Genomic DNA, 13,593 nt, shown 5'->3' on the forward strand with positions numbered 1-13,593 from the left:
CGGCGCTCGAGTGGCGTGGACTCCGGCCTCTTTTATTTAAAGAACAAAGGATTTAGATGAGATTACATCTGGGATGGGCTCCTCGGCCCGTGGCCGAGGAGGCTCTTACCCCTTTTTCTCTCTCTTCTTCCTTCCTTTTTCTTTTTTCCCGAATCCCCCCCTCAGGAGGGATCCCTTTACATTATATATCCCCCCTACAATTGATCCTAGCCCTACATGTGTTGAGCAATTAGGCCCTTTGATTAGATGCTTGTCCCATCAGCCGCCTTCTCAGTCTCTTTGGGAGTCACGGCCTCCAAGGTGATACTGGTGGAGGTCCCTTCCTCATTAATGCGGCCAGGATGATTGTCAGGTGTATTTAATGCTGAGGTGACCGTTTGGTTCGAGCCTATCCTTTAAACCCTCGGACGTCCGATGATGAGGTCGTCCTCGGACTTGGATTGTCTCCTCGGCTCGGGCCTTTGGCCCAGGAACGTAGTGGGCTGGGCTGCCAGATTATTGGGCCCCACAGTAGCTTTTAAGATGGTAAAATAGAATAGTTCCAAGAAAGCAGACGTGAATGCTAACTTTGCTAAACTGTCAGTATGCTTGCAAGTACCTACGCCTCATCTCATTTAATTTTTTATTTTATAATTTATTTAAATTTGATTTAAAGTATATCATATATTAAACCAAAATTCATAAAACATTAAAAATTAACTTCTAACATTATAAAACCATCTAAAAGCATAACACTACAATAATTTACATATTAAAAAAAATATAAAAAAATTCAAACATAACAATAAAACATTTTATAAAAATATAAAATTTAAATATTAAACATAAAAATATAAATTCAATAATACAATAACACCATGGATAGCAAAAACTTGTAGCCAAACACCATCAATCATCATCTCTGTTGCCCAAATCAAATCAAAACCCCTAAAAACTCCCAATCTCAGACTCCACTAGGAAACCAAAAGAGAAAGTGAGAAACCATTCATCCTGAAGCCGTCAGGTGAGAAGCTACACCGGAGAACTTCCCTTGCGCTCACTCGGAGTCGGAGCTTCATTTCAAGAAGCAAGGTTTTGCATTTCTTCATTTTATTTTTTCTAATTTTAATGTGAATATATAATCAGTTCAACAACAACAGCCATGTCCCTGTTTCAAATTTATAAACCTAAGACATACCCTTCTTCTTCTACTAGGCTAAGGGTTCTGCTATCCAACCATTCTTTTTATGGACTATTATATGACCCTTTGATTTCCCAACATTACCGGTTTTGTCCTACTCCTTCAGATGTCCNGATGATGATGAGTTAGTTAGCACTGTTAGTGATTCAACCATGGTTGAATTTGGGAAATGATACGAATGAAGAGGGTATTGTTGCTGATTCAATGGTGGCTAGTGATAATAATGATGATGTGGGTTTGGAGAGGTGTGAGGGTCATTTGAATGTTGCATCGCAGGATCCTGTTGAAGTGTATTAATCATCAATCATCATCTCTGTTGCCCAAATCAAATCAACTGTTGGAAATCAACTGTTGGAGTATAATCTAGATGATGATGATGATGAGAGTTGTAGCACTGTTAGTGATTCAACCATGGTTGAATTGGGAAATGATACGAATGAAGAGGGTATTGTTGTTGATTCTATGGTGGCTAGTGATAATAATGATGATGTGGGTTTGGAGAGGTGTAAGGGTCATTTGAATGTTGTATCGCAGGATCCTGTTGAAGTGTATTAATCATCAATCATCATCTCTGTTGCCCAAATCAAATCAACTGTTGGGAAATCAATTGTTGGATTATAATCTAGATGATGATGATGATGAGAGTTGTAGCACTGTTAGTGATTCAACCATGGTTGAATTGGGAAATGATACAAATGAAGAGGGTATTGTTGTTGATTCTATGGTGGCTAGTGATAATAATGATGATGTGGGTTTGGAGAGGTGTGAGGGTCATTTGAATGTTGCATCGCAGGATCCTGTTGAAGTGTATTAATCATCAATCATCATCTCTGTTGCCCAAATCAAATCAAAACCCTAAAAACTCTCAATCTCAGACTCTACTGGGAAACCAAAAGAGAAAGTGAGAAACCATTCATGCTGAAGCCGTCAGGTGAGAAGCTACACCGGAGATCTTCCCTTGCGCTCACTCGGAGCCGGAGTTTCATTTCAAGAAGTAAGGTTTTGCATTTCTTCATTTTATTTTTTCTAATTTAATGTGAATATATTATCAGTTCAACAACAACAGCCATGTCCCTGTTTCGAATTTATAAACCTAAGACATACCCTTCTTCTTCTACTAGGCTAAGGGTTCTGCTATCCAACCATTCTTTTTATGGACTATTATATGACCCTTTTGATTTCCCAACATTACCAGTTTTGTCCTACTCCTTCAGATGTCCCAAACCGTCCATTTTCCACTTCTGCTTTCACTTTGTTTCACTTATTAGCTCCTTTTAAATTTCCCTTACAACCTTTTAAATTTAAGGCCTCGACCACCCTCTATGCAAAACCCTTTTCTTCTTCATCAGCACCTAATGGTGATGATGATCATGGCGTGTCTAGTTTGACAATGGTTGAATCTGAATCTGAATCTAAATGTGATTTCGATGTTGATGTGGGAAATCAACTGTTGGATTATTGCACAGTCTAGATGATGATGATGATGAGAGTTGTAGCACTGTTAGTGATTCAACCATGGTTGAATTGGGAAATGATACGAATGAAAAGGATATTGTTGTTGATTCTATGGTGGCTAGTGATAATAATGATGATGTGGGTTTGGAGAGGTGTGAGGGTCATTTGAATGTTGCATCGCAGGATCCTGTTGAAGTGTATTAATCATCAATCATCATCTTTGTTGCCCAAATCAAATCAAAACCCCTAAAAACTCTCAATCTCAAACTCTACTGGGAAACCAAATGAGAAAGTGAGAAACCATTCATGCTGAAGCCGTCAGGTGAAGAGCTACACCGGAGATCTTCCCTTGTGCTCACTCGGAGCCGGAGCTTCATTTCAAGAAGCAAGGTTTGCGTTTCTTCATTTTATTTTTTCTAATTTTAATGTGAATATATTATCAGTTCAACAACAACAGCCATGTCCCTGTTTCGAATTTATAAACCTAAGACATACCCTTCTTCTTCTACTAGGCTAAGGTTCTACTATCCAACCATTCTTTTTATGGACTATTATATGACCCTTTAATTCCCAACATTACCGGTTTTGTCCTACTCCTTCAGATGTCCCAAACCGTCCATTTTTCACTTCTGCTTTCACTTTGTTTCACTTATTAGCTTCTTTTAAATTTCCCTTAGACCTCTTAAATTTAAGGCCTCGGCCACCCTCTATGCAAAACCCTTTTCTTCTTCATCAGCACCTAATGGTGATGATGATCATGGTGTGTCTAGTTTGACAATGGTTGAATCTGAATCTGAATGTGATTTCGATGTTGATGTTGGGAAATCAACTGTTGGATTATTCACAATCTAGATGATGATGATGATGAGAGTTGTAGCACTGTTAGTGATTCAACCATGGTTGAATTGGGAAATGATACGAATGAAAGAGGTATTGTTGTTGATTCTATGGTGGCTAGTGATAATAATGATGATGTGGGTTTGGAGAGGTGTGAGGGTCATTTGAATGTTGCATCGCAGGATCCTTTGAAGTGTATTAATCATCAATCATCATCTCTGTTGCCCAAATCAAATCAAAACCCCTAAAACTCTCAATCTAGACTCTACTGGGAAACCAAAAGAGAAAGTGAGAAACCATTCATGCTGAAGCCGTCAGGTGAAGAGCTACACCGGAGATCTTCCCTTGGCTCACTCGAGCCGGAGCTTCATTTCAAGAAGCAAGGTTTTGCTTTCTTCATTTTATTTTTTCTAATTTTAATGTGAATATATTATCAGTTCAAAACAACAGCCATGTCCCTGTTTCGAATTTATAAACCTAAGACATACCCTTTTCTTCTACTAGGCTAAGGTTCTGCTATCCAACCATTCTTTTTATGGACTATTATATGACCCTTTGATTTCCCAACATTACCAGTTTTGTCCTACTCCTTCAGATGTCCCAAACCGTCCATTTTCCACTTTGCTTTCACTTTGTTTCACTTATTAGCTCCTTTTAAATTTCCCTTACAACCTCTTAAATTTAAGCCTCGACCACCTTCATGCAAAACCCTTTTCTTCTTCATCAGCACCTAATGGTGATGATGATCATGCGTGTCTAGTTTGACAATGGTTGAATCTGAATCTAATGTGATTTCGATGTTGATGTTGGGAAATCAATGTTGGATTATTGCACAGTCTAGATGATGATGATATGAGAGTTTAGCACTGTTAGTGATTCAACCATGGTTGAATTGGAAATGATACGAATGAAAGAGGTATTGTTGTTGATTCTATGGTGGCTAGTGATAATAATGATGATGTGGGTTTGGAGAGTGTGAGGGTCATTTGAATGTTGCATCGCGGATCCTTTGAAGTGTATTATCATCAATCATCATCTCTGTTGCCCAAATCAAATAAAACCCCTAAAAACTCTCAATCTCAAACTCTACTGGGAAACCAAAAGAGAAAGTGAGAAACCATTCATGCTGAAGCCGTCAGGTGAAAGCTACACCGAGATCTTCCCTTGTGCTCACTCGGAGCGAGAGCTTCATTTCAAGAAGCAAGGTTTTGCGTTTCTTCATTTTATTTTTTCTAATTTTAATGTGAATATATTATCAGTTCAACAACAACAGCCATGTCCCTGTTTCGAATTTATAAACCTAAGACATCCCTTCTTCTTCTACTAGGCTAAGGGTTCTCTATCCAACCATTCTTTTTATGGACTATTATATGACCCTTTGATTTCCCAACATTACCGGTTTTGTCCTACTCCTTCAGATGTCCCAAACCGTCCATTTTTCACTTCTGCTTTCACTTTGTTTCACTTATTAGCTTCTTTTAAATTTCCCTTACACCTCTTAAATTTAAGGCCTCGGCCACCCTCTATGCAAAACCCTTTTCTTCTTCATCAGCACCTAATGGTGATGATGATCATGGGTGTCTAGTTTGACAATGGTTGAATCTGAATCTGAATGTGATTTCGATGTTGATGTTGGGAAATCAATGTTGGATTATTCACAATCTAGATGATGATGATGATGAGAGTTTAGCACTGTTAGTGATTCACCATGGTTGAATTGGGAAATGATACGAATGAAGAGGGTATTGTTGTTGATTCTAGGTGGCTAGTGATAATAATGATGATGTGGGTTTGGAGAGGTGTGAGGGTCATTTGAATGTTGCTCGCGGATCCTGTTGAAGTGTATTAATCATCAATCATCATCTCTGTTGCTCAAATCAAATCAAAACCCCTGAAAACTCTCAATCTTAGACTCTACTGGGAAACCAAAAGAGAAAGTGAGAAACCATTCATGCTGAAGCCGTCAGGTGAAGAGCTACACCAGAGATCTTCCCTTGTGCTCACTCGGAGCCGGAGCTTCATTTCAAGAAGCAAGGTTTTGCGTTTCTTCATTTTATTTTTTCTAATTTTAATGTGAATATATTATCAGTTCAACAACAACAGCCATGTCCCTGTTTCGAATTTATAAACCTAAGACATACCATTTTTCTTCTACTAGGCTAAAGGTTCTGCTATCCAACCATTCTTTTTATGGACTATTATATGACCCTTTGATTTCCCAACATTACCAGTTTTGTCCTACTCCTTCAGATGTCCCAAACCGTCCATTTTCCACTTTTGCTTTCACTTTGTTTCACTTATTAGCTCCTTTTAAAATTCCCTTACAACCTCTTAAATTTAAGGCCTCAGCCACCTTCTATGCAAAACCCTTTTCTTCTTCATCAGCACCTAATGGTGATGATGATCATGGCGTGTCTAGTTTGACAATGGTTGAATCTGAATCTGAATGTGATTTCGATGTTGATGTTGGGAAATCAATTGTTGGATTATTGCACAGTCTAGATGATGATGATAATGAGAGTTATAGCACTGTTAGTGATTCAACCATGGTTGAATTGGGAAATGATACGAATGAAGAGGGTATTGTTGTTGATTCTATGGTGGCTAGTGATAATAATGATGATGTGGGTTTGGAAAGGTGTGAGGGTCATTTGAATGTTGCTTCACGGGATCCTGTTGAAGTGTATCGATCATCAATCATCATCTCTGTTGCCCAAATCAAATTAAAACCCCTAAAAACTCTCAATCTCAGACTCTACTGGGAAACCAAAAGAGAAAGTGAGAAACCATTCATGCTGAAGCCGTCAGGTGAAAAGCTACACCAGAGATCTTCCCTTGTGCTCACTCGAAGCCGAAGCTTCATTTCAAGAAGCAAGGTTTTGCGTTTCTTCATTTTATTTTTTCTAATTTTAATGTGAATATATTATCAGTTCAACAACAACAGCCATGTCCCTGTTTCGAATTTATAAACCTAAGACATGCCCTTCTTCTTCTACTAGGCTAAGGGTTCTGCTATCCAACCATTCTTTTTATGGACTATTATATGACCCTTTGATTTCCTAACATTACCGGTTTTGTCCTACTCCTTCAGATGTCCCAAACCGTCCATTTTCCACTTCTGCTTTCACTTTGTTTCACTTATTAGCTCCTTTTAAATTTCCCTTACAACCTCTTAAATTTAAGGCCTCGGCCACCCTCTATGCAAAACCCTTTTCTTCTTCATCAGCACCTAATGGTGATGATGATCATGGCGTGTCTAGTTTGACAATGGTTGAATCTGAATCTGAATGTGATTTCGATGTTGATGTTGGGAAATCAATTGTTGGATTATTGCACAGTCTAGATGATGATGATGATGAGAGTTATAGCACTGTTAGTGATTCAACCATGGTTGAATTGGGAAATGATACGAATGAAGAGGGTATTGTTGTTGATTCTACGGTGGCTAGTGATAATAATGATGATGTGGGTTTGGAGAGGTGTGAGGGTCATTTGAATGTTGCGTCGCGGGATCCTGTTGAAGTGTATCGTGAGTTAAGAAATGTTGAGAAGGGTGTGAAGTAGACACGGTGTGATTGGGAGATAATGCAACAAGTGTTTAGTTATTTTGGGAAATCAAGTTGGGCGTCTAATCAAGCTCTCGCAATTTACATTGGGATGTCATTCTTTCCTACTGCAGTGCAAAAGTTTTGGAACTTTTTCTTCAAGAAATGTTCTGCTAATGTTTTTAAGTATGTGGTGTCGCTTGGTCCATCTGATGATGCTGTCAAGTCCTTGTTTCCTATCTTCGTGGAGTATTGTTTAAAGGAGTTTCCTGATGAGATTAAGCGTTTTTGGGGTATGATTGAGTCGGCTGACCTTACCAAGCCCCACACTTGGTTTCCATTTGCATGGGCTATGAAATGGAAGATAATATATCATTGTGGCCCAACCAATAGCGGTGAAACTTACAATGCTCTACAACAATTTATGGAAGCCAAGAATGGTATCTATTGTAGTCCTCTCAGATTATTGGCTATGGAAGTCTTTGACAAGGTGAATGCACTTGGGGTTTACTGTACTCTACTTACAAGTTAAGAAGAGAAGTATGTCCCTTTTTCAAACCATATTGCCTGTACTGTGGAAATGGTGTCGACGGATGAATTGTATGATGTGGCTGTTATTGATGAAATTCAAGTGATGGCAGGCCCATGTAGGGGTTATGCTTGGACGCAAGCATTGCTTGGATTGAAGGTTGATGAGATACATTTATGTGGGGATCCGAGCGTTTTAAGTATTGTTCGAAAGATTTGTGCAGAAACTGGGGATCAGCTGCATGAACAACATTATGATAGGTTTAAGCCATTGGTGGTTGAAGCCAAGACCTTGTTGGGAGATCTTAAAAAAATTCGTTCTGGGGACTGCGTGGTTGCTTTTTCGAGGAGAGAGATATTTGAGGTTAAAATGGCAATTGAGAAACACACCAATCACCGTTGTTGTGTAAGTTATAGTGCTTTGCCACTAGAAACTCGTAGACAGCAAGCTACCTTATTCAATGATCAAGATATTGAATTTGATGTGCTTGTTCCTAGTGATACTGTTGGAATGGGTTTAAATCTTAATATTAGAAGGGTTATTTTTTATAGCCTTTCGAAATACAATGGAGACAAGATTGTTCCAGTTCCAGCATTACAAGTGAAACAAATTGCTAGAAGAGCTGGCCGAAGAGGAAGTTGCTATCCAGACGGACTCACAACAACCTTGCACTTAGAAGATTTAGACTACTTGATTGAGTGTTTGAAGCAACCTTTTGTAGAAGTAAGGAAAGTCGGTCTCTTTCCATTCTTTGAACGGATTGAACTATTTGCCGAGCAACTGCCCAATGTGATAGGCCACAATCTGAATGACCCCTTGTGATTAAACCTAATTAATTAATTAGCCAAGTTGTTAATTAATCAATTAATCATGCAATTGCTTGGAAGCAAAAACAAATCACCAAAAACTAAATATGCAGCGGAAATTAAATAACACGGTGATTTGTTTACGAATGGGGAAAACCCTAACGGCAAAAACCCCACCGGGTGATTTTCAGGTCACCACTCCCGAAACTCCACTATTATCAAATCAAGCGGTTACAAGTAAAGGAATCTCAAGTACCTTACCAACCTACAATTGAACCCTTACCCCAATACCCAATTGGACTTGATCTATAGCGACAGTTCCCACCTTTGATGCACGGCTCCCAAGTACGTGACTAACCAATGCACGGATCCCAATACGCGACTTCTGAACACCAACTAAGAAGGAGAGGTTGGCTGCAAAGTTCTTCAGTTCATCCTTTATGATGAATAACAGGAAAATGCTTAGTTACAAAACCGTTTGGTGCAAATACACAGCAACTTTTTCAGAGAAGATGAACTAGGTTAAGAACTTTGTCTTTTGATCACAATTTGCTTGAACAGAGATTGCTCAATGCTTTTGCAACTTGTGTATAACTTGACGGCTCTTAAAACAATCATTTTATATGTTTAGGGTTAGAAGAAAAGAAGGCCCAAAAGCATATTCACGGATCCCAAGAAAATCATATTAGAAAATCTGAAATTTTAAATCTTGACAGATAGCAGGTGTCGAGGTAGCTATCGAGCAGATGTCGAGCTTTAATGAAATTGCACTTCAGCTTGCTTTTTATTGGACAGATTTGATGACTTCAACACTTGACCTTGAAACCTTGTTTCTTGAAGTATTAAAAACACCTAGAACTACCCAATTACAAGTAGAGTGCGTTTTGTCAAAGGATTAGCCAATTTACATAAATAAATGACATATGTTCTTAACAAGTTAAAACACATATGTCCTAACACAATGTTACATTTTGCCATCTGCTTGAAACATTTGGTGAAAATTGCCATCTAGATGGATCATACTTTCTATGTTGACATGATCACATAAAGAAGGTTGCTAATATGTTGGATAAGGTACAAGGATTATCTCTTGAAGATCGTTTTAACTTTTGTTTTGCCCCAGTTAATATAAGAGACCCAAAAGTAATGTACCATCTCCTTAGGTTTGCTTCAGCATACAGTTAGAATATACCTGTCAATATTGCAATGGGCATGCCAAAGGGTTCTACTCAAAATGATTCAGAGCTCTTGGATCTTGAGACTAAGCATCAAGTGTTGTCTATGTATATGTGAAGAAGGCTGAGGCAATGGCAACGAACATTGCTGACTTGTTAGGTCAATCTCTAACCAAAGCCATCTGGAAACCAAAATCAAGGTAGCCTGGGAAACCAAAGCCTCAACGGAAGGAAGATGGTTACGAGAGGCCAAGATCACTTATCAAATTATATGAGAAGTATCTCTAAATGGTAATTTTGTTTGGGTACTTGAACTGGCAGAGTTTTCATTTTAATATATTTATATTGTTTTACAAGGCACAATTTTAAAGGTTCTTATCTTCATCAAAAAAAGAATTTTAAAGGTTCTTATCTAATAATCACTATTTGTTGTGGTTTCAATATGTCCTATGGTTCAATATGTGCTGGTGATCATGGTGATGTGGTAAGGGTGAGATGATGGTAGCTGGTGATGTGATGGTGTTGGACAAACTGGCATGACATCATAATTTGTATCACTAAATTAGCCTCCTGGTGTTACAAATTGTGAACCTTCTTGTTGGGTAAAATGGATATTTTGTTCAATATTGCAATGGAGAAGAATCTAGTCTACTGAGTTCGTCATGTCCATAGCCTTATTGTTTATCTTCTTAGAGCATTCACATGCGGACTGCCAAATGTCAAATATATGACAGATTTAGCATTAAAGCCCAAAATCCTCAACACCTGGACTTATAAAAACCAACTATTGCAAAAAAATTTGCTATAGTGCTACAGTGCAATTCTAAAGGTAGAATTGCACTGCAGCTCAATTCTAAAAAAAAAAAAAAACTAATATTTTATTTATTTACTTACTTTATCAATTCCTCTTTCTCTCTCACCGAGTTTTTGAGTGCAGAGTGATGCACTAATACCACTCCATGTTCGAATCATGGTACACCATGGGAGCAACACAGTTGGTTCATTCACTACAACACGATCGATCATGCCAGTTCCTACCTATTGCATCAATTACGTGTTAAGGTCGACACCAGTGTTAATGGCTAGATCACAGGAATCACTGGCCGCCAGATCTCACAGCCCATAATAAGATAATTTTGAGCCAGCTTCTCTATGGTGTCCTCAATATATGGTTGCCATACAACCTACACAAGCATAAAATAGTTTAAATTAAAGAAGACTTCATCACTTATGAGTTATGATAATGATTCTTGTTGAACAGGTTATCATTATTGTAAGTAACTTTTTATTTATATATATATATATATATATAAATCATATTAGAAACAAAAAAGAAAAAGAAAAAAGAAGATCCTCTACAATTAATATGATGATCCAAATATGCTCTTCCATAGATTTTAGATTTTATGTAGTATGTTATCTTTAGCCTTTCGAATTAGAGTGTAGGATCCTATTGAAAGTCATAACGTTATACTTTTCATAAAATAAATAAATAAAGTGAAAAATCACAAATGATGCATTCAAGAATCATCAACATAAATCACCGCACACCCTTGGTGCGGTGATTACTTCACAAGTATAAGTGTTTGTGGAGTGTAGGGGACAAGGGCCGGAGTTCAAGTTTTCAAGAAGGAATTTTACATATATATACACTTATATTAGATTAGATTAGAATTTCTATCATGTATATATATATAATAAAAAAGAAAAGAAAAAAGAAAAGAATCATCAACATAATTGATAAAATCTTCTTCAATAGAAAATAAAAATGATAATTAAATATATTCTTTTTTTTAGAGAAATAATTAAATATATTCTAAAGATATAAAGTATATAGAATAATTTATAAATAAGTTTATAACTATAAAACATTAATAAAATGGCATGACTCTTGAATGTTAATTTTGAAAATACGAACTCAATTAGATAGAAATTAATTGATCAATAAACTGCATCATCTTCATTTGTTTAATGGGTTTTTTCACATACCAAATGTAAAAAAGAATAAAGTTTGTCGCTATAGTATCTCATACAACAAGTAACAACAATTGATTTTGACAATATAAACAACACCCTTCAGAGTTAACAAAAAAAGAAGCCTACTAGTCTACTACCATGTCAACTAGAGGATTTATCTTGAAAATTAGGTGAATATATAGAGTCGGAATACAAATTCTTAAGAGGGAAATCGAATGTGTGAGACAGAAATAAAAGTTTGCTTAAAAAGAAAACTAATTTTGTTGATTTAAAAAAAAAAATATATATATATATAGATAATAATTTAAAAAAAAAAAAGAATCATCAACATAATTGATAAAATCTTCTTCAATAGAAAATAAAAATGATAATTAAATATATTCTTTTTTTTTAGAGAAATAATTAAATATATTCTAAAGATATAAAGTATATAGAATAATTTATAAATAAGTTTATAACTATAAAACATTAATAAAATGGCATGACTCTTGAATGTTAATGCCGTTCAGAGTTAACAAAAAAAGAAGCCTACTACTCTACTGCCATGTCAACTAGAGGATTTATCTTGAAAATTACGTGAATGATTTATTACAAAAAATAATTGGTAGGAGGATCACCTATCTTAGTAGAAATCTCGTGAATTAGATTTTACTAATTAAAGACAATCTAAATCGTTTAATATTATTAAGTATGACTAGCATCATCACACGCGCTTCGCGCGTGCGATGAGGCTTTTTTAATTTTATTTTAGTGGTCCTATTTAGTATTTTGTAGCAAAATAAAATTTGTGTTTTTATTTTTTATATATAATTTTTATTTTGAAGATCTAATTTATAAGTATTACAAAAAATAATTGGTAGGAGGATCACCTATCTTAGTAGAAATCTCATGAATTAGATTTTACTAATTAAAGACAATCTAAATCGTTTAATACTTTCCTATTTAGTATTTTGTAGCAAAATAAAAATTTGTGTTTTTATTTTTTATATATAATTTTTATTTTGAAGATCTAATTTATAAGTATTACAAAAAATAATTGGTAGGAGGATCACCTATCTTCGTAGAAATCTCATGAATTAGATTTTTCTAATTAAAGACAATCTAAATCGTTTAATAGCATTAAGTATGACTAGCCTCATCACACGTGCTTCGCGCGTGTGATGAGGCTTTTTTTAATTTTATTTTAGTGGTCCTATTTAGTATTTTGTAGCAAAATAAAATTTTGTGTTTTTATTTTTTATATATAATTTTTATTTTGAATATCTAATTTATAAGTAGAAAAAGCAATTTGAAAATTAATAATGGAATTTTCAAAAAAAAATTAACAAGAGAGTGACTTTATTTTTTAGGCAATGTTTTAGTGGGAGTTAAAGTTGTATTTTTACCATATTATCCTTTAGTTTTGTCTCTACTTAAACATAAGGGTGTAGGGGTATTTTTTAACCAAAAAAATTAGTATTTTGTAGCAAAATAAAAAATTGTGTTTTTATTTTTTATATATAATTTTTATTTTGAAAATCTAATTTATAAGTGGATAAAGCAATTTGAAAATTAATAATGGAATTTTCAAAAAAAAAAATTAACAGGAGAGTGACTCTATTTTTCAGGCAATGTTTTAGTGAGAGTTAAAGTTGTATTTTTACCATATTGTCATTTAGTTTTGTCTCTACTTAAACATAGGGGTGTAGGGGTATTTTTTAACCAAAAAAATGAGGAATCCAAACAGGGAAAGCTCCTTAAATAATAAGTGAATAAAGCAATTTGAAAATTAATAATGGAATTTTCAAAAAAAAAATTAACAGGAGAGTGACTCTATTTTTTAGGCAATGTTTTAGTGGGAGTTAAAGTTGTATTTTTACTATATTGTCCTTTAGTTTTGTCTCTACTTAAACATAGGGGTGTAGGGGTATTTTTAACCAAAAAAATGAAGAATCAAAATAGAAAAAACTCCTTAAATAATAGTATAGATAATAGTATAGGTAAATGACTTGATTTAAATTCAGTGTAATGACACGTGTCATCATTGCGAAAATCCAGGGCAATTGAACACGGATATAAACTTTCACCTAAAAACTATGATTTTGAGAAC

The 13,593-nt window shown here is 35.4% G+C and overlaps 1 pseudogene; it reads left to right on the forward strand.

Annotated features, from left to right (window-relative positions):
- Positions 1-5,577: 5,577 nt before the first annotated feature.
- Positions 5,578-13,593, forward strand: part of LOC112012977 (DExH-box ATP-dependent RNA helicase DExH18, mitochondrial-like) — a 35,062-nt pseudogene continuing 27,046 nt past the window's right edge.

The sequence above is a fragment of the Quercus suber genome, unplaced genomic scaffold (assembly GCF_002906115.3).
Source record: "Quercus suber isolate HL8 unplaced genomic scaffold, Cork oak 2.0 scaffold_317, whole genome shotgun sequence".
Lineage (NCBI taxonomy): Eukaryota > Viridiplantae > Streptophyta > Magnoliopsida > Fagales > Fagaceae > Quercus > Quercus suber.